The 5,000-nt window shown below is 24.3% G+C and overlaps 1 protein-coding gene across 6 annotated transcripts in view; it reads left to right on the forward strand.

The window, feature by feature from the left end:
- LOC145263767 (coiled-coil domain-containing protein AGAP005037-like) overlaps positions 1–5,000 on the forward strand; it is a 758,348-nt gene that overhangs the window by 474,516 nt on the left and 278,832 nt on the right. The gene's annotated exons all lie outside the window — the stretch shown is intronic.

A 5,000-nucleotide genomic window follows, 5' to 3' on the forward strand; every position in this document is an offset into this window, starting at 1 on the left:
TATATATATATATATATAAGATATATATATATAAGATATATATATAAAATATATATGATATATCTATATCAGATATATCTATATATATATATATATATATGATATATACATATAAGATATATGTATATAGACACATGTTTATTTATGTGTGTATAGATATTTATTGATATGTGTATAGATATGTATGTGTATATGCATATATTTATAGATATGTTTTTGTATATATTTATCAATGTGTGTAAATATATATTTATTGATATATATATGTGTGTGTGTGTGTGTGTATATATAGATACGTACGTATGTGTGTGTATATATATTTATTGATATGCATGTATGTGTATAGATATGTATAGATGCGCATGCATGCTTCTATCATTTCATGTATTTATATCCAATAATATCTAATACAACATGTATCCAAAAGGCATATTCATTTATTAATGTATCGATTTCGAAAAGTCACCATCTGAATGCAGTATAAATCTCATTCAGCGGATATGTACAAATTCGAATAGCTAAATAATAATTGTTTTCTTTAAAAAAAAAAGTGGTTGGATTTATAGGATAAAAAGTTAGTTTACTACGGTGGTTAATATAATGAAAGTGATTTTTTTTTTTGTTAGTATCTTTTTTTTTATTTTTTGTTTGTTGTTTTTATTTATTTTTTTTAATCTTCGTGTTTTGTTTGCTTTCTTTCTAATAGTAAACAAAACTGACTGACTTTGTTCCGCTTGTTTTCTCACGGAGTGGAAAAAGCGTCCCCTGGGATATTATTTTTTGAGACTTTGGCAGCAAAGCCAAAACGGTAAAATAGTGACAATGACTGAAATCGCGTACACATGAAAGAAAGAGCAGCAGTTCAACATTTTCTTTGTTGTATAAATATAAATACTTTCAACAATTCTGTGTGTGTGTGTTTTCTATTTCGTGTTCTATCGTTAGGTCTCCTGCTTATGTTTCATGACTATCAGAGTTGTGTGCCCTTTGTTTGTATTTGCCGAATTATTCTAAGGTGTCTAACAGAAATACCAATTCTAAATCTTCAATATCCGATATTCCTGGAATTTAAAACCATGGAGAATGTAGATTAGTATGACTGTGATTGGGAATACGGAAAAGTGGAATGCTTCTGTATTATTAGAAGTACGACCTGTTTCTATGGATAGTGTTTCTTATGTACAGGCTATATAAATTGTGTTCTTTACGTGTATTATAATATAATATATATATATATATATATATATATATATATATATATATATATATATATATATATATATATATATAATACATTTTATTTATTTATATGCGTAATACATTTTATATATATATAATACATTTTATTTATATATATATATACATAAATATATATATATATACTATAATACATTATATATATATATATATATATACTATAATACATTATATATATATATATATATATACTATAATACATTATATATATATATACTATAATACATTATATATATATATACTATAATACATTATATATATATATACTATAATACATTATATATATATATACACTATAATACATTATATATATACACTATAATACATCATATATATATACACTATAATACATTATATATATATACACTATAATACATTATATATATATACACTATAATACATTATATATATACACTATAATACATTATATATATATACACTATAATACATTATATATATACACTATAATACATTATATATATGCTGTAATACATTATATATATATACTATAATACATTATTTATATATATATATATATATTATACTATAATGCATATATAATGTATTATAATACATTATATAATGTATTATAGTGTATATATATATAATTTATTATAGTGTATATATATAATGTTTTATAGTGTATATATATAATGTATTATAGTGTATATGTATAATGTATTATAGTGTATATGTATAATGTGTTATAGTGTATATGTATAATGTATTATAGTGTATATGTATAATGTATTATAGTGTATATGTATAATGTATTAAAGTATATATATATGTATAATACAATACATTATATATATACTATAATACATTATATATGTATTATAATATATTATATATATACTATAATACATTATATATGTATTATAATATATTATATATATTATAATACATATGTATATATATTATAATACATTATACGTGTATATATTATAATACATTATATGTATATTATAATAGATTATATATATTATAATACATTATATATATTATAATATATTATATATGTATTATAATACAATATATATATATATATATATATATATATATATATATATATATATATATATATATATATATATATATATATATATATATATATAGTGGGCGGTTGTCGATGGTTTCAAAATAGAGCACTATATGATGGACAAGTTACTAAACAGGTCGAAAAATAATTTAATGACAAAAATGTTTACATCATTTGAAAGGAATAATTTAAAAAAAAAAAAAACTAATTTTTTATAATATTGTATGTTTGTGTGTGTGTGTGTGTGTGTACATACACACACACACACATAATAAAATACAAATAAAATACACACAAATAAAATACAAAAATGTAGGATTACAGATTGTATAATACTTGTGAACATAAGTTCCAAATAAATATTGGCATCAACGTTTATAAGACGATACCAAGCAGATAAAGAAAGTTAAATTATGTAGAATTACAACAAAATTTATTGTTTGACGAAAGAGTACAGATAAATATTAATGGGTAATTATCAATCTTGCTTCCATAGCACATAAATTTAAAATGATGATGCAAAAAGGATGCTTCATGGTTGAATGGATGAGGATAGAGGAACATATGTAAAATCGAATGAATACTGGTATATTCTAGAATAGTATGCGTTTTTTTTTGTTCTATTAAAAAAAAACAAAAAAAAAAAACGCAATTCATTCTGGAATATACCAGTGTTCATTCGATTTTACATATGTTCGCTATCTTCATTTTTTTTCAACAAGGAATATCTTTTTTACACTATTTTTTTGCACTATCATTTTAATTTTAATTGTCTAATTTATGTGCTAATAAACAAAATTTATAATTACCCACATCTATTTTGCTAACAACATTTCCTCCAATCAGATGAGTCATTCATTGAAAACCAATGGATTAAGGAAAAAAAAATCAATAATTATTTATACTCCTTTCTCAAACTATAAATCTTTGTTTTAATTCAACATAATTTAACTTGGAATACTCCATTTTCTTATAATATATACGAATCCTTATTTAAGAAGCTCAATATAATTACAGAGCTATATAATGAATAAATGACAAAAGTCTATATTACAAAGTTCATGATGTTGACCATCTTACAATTTATTCCTTTAATTCAGTTGACATTTACAATTCTTGACGGTATCTGTTTCGTAGCATAAAATCAATCGCTTAATTATTATATCAATTAGTGGATCTATTTTACCCTTAACTCATCAGAAGAAATAGCGACAGTGAATCCATCAAAAGGAGATAAAGTGCGTTTAAAGTTGGCTAAAAATATTAGTTTCTTCACCCTCAACTGGGCACTTTTCTACAGAGAGGGGGTCGCTTTTTTCACCTATATTTTCGAAAGTTTAGCCTTAATTTAAACCTACGTCACTTCCGGTTTGGCGATGGGCGCAACAGCAAAGACATCAATTTTTTTTTTCTTTTTCAGGTTCTTTGCCTTCTTCGCGGTATGGGTTTGAACCTGCTTGCCTACTCGCATTTTTTTTTTTTTTTTTTTTTAGCTCAACACACACCTCCAAACACCCGGGCAATGGCGGGCACCTAGGCTAGTTTATAGGAATAAAGATAAAAATAAAAAAAATAGAACTTAGCACACCCTTTTATTCTTCCCTCCCTTACAGACGACTTAAGTTAAACTAAATATATACAATTAAACAAATAAATAAAACAAATTCGTAGATTATCTATATAAAGCAACAGAAAAAGTTGCTTAAACAAAATTACTCCTGATGACGATCATTGATCGAAAGCGCTAAAGAAAAATAGCTGACAAAATTTACCAACTGAAACTAAAAAAAAATGCTCGGCAGATCGAGAAAATTAACAGAAAATAAAGACAAAAGAAAACTCTGTCGTATTTAACTAGAATTTCCTCTCTCTCTCTCTCTCTCTCTCTCTCTCTCTCTCTCTCTCTATATATATATATATATATATATATATATATATATATATATATATAGCAAAAATGGTAATTAGTAAAAACCTGAAAAAGTGCTCAATACTATTGCAGAGGAAATATATATTTTTTATTACCATTTTATCTGCTTAGTTACACATGTTTCGGTTACTGTAAAATCTGATGAAGATACTGGATCGTTGATACGATTCTTTCTGCTATGGTTTCAAATGATCTGAAATAACAGCAAGGGGAGACTTGATTCCAAATATTTCTCATATTCTCTAATGTTATTACCTGTGTTTAAAACTAATTGATTAATGTTGGGCTGTATTTTGTTCTTTGATTAATGTTGCTTCCTGTAATTTTAATCTTTGTGTGCAATTATTTCGTTACTTAATTTTAGTGTTTATCTCCCATTTTTTTTTTTTTTTTTTTTTTGAAGTAGGGTATGATTATGAATATCTCCAGTATCAAGTAATCCTCATACACTAAAATTTACTTTATGTATGAAAATCAAAGAGAGGAGACATAATAAATGAGAAATATTTGGGATCAAGTCTCCCCTTGCTGTTATTTCAGATCATTTGAAATCATAGCAGCAAGTTTTAGTCTCCCCTCCATCAAGGCCAGAGGTTTTGGGGAAATATCAGATATTTTGTCATTCATATGCAAAACTAGGAAAACAAATGACTGATTGAAACATTTTATGGCTGTAAAAAAGTGCAAAAATAGACGATGGATAATGGATGATCCCCTTAATATTAAGGGCAAATGTCACAAACCCCACTACACAATGCAGGTTACTAGCTT

This window comes from Euprymna scolopes, chromosome 39 (assembly GCF_053919585.1).
Source record: "Euprymna scolopes isolate OS-2025 chromosome 39, ASM5391958v1, whole genome shotgun sequence".
Classification (NCBI taxonomy): Eukaryota; Metazoa; Mollusca; class Cephalopoda; order Sepiida; family Sepiolidae; genus Euprymna; species Euprymna scolopes.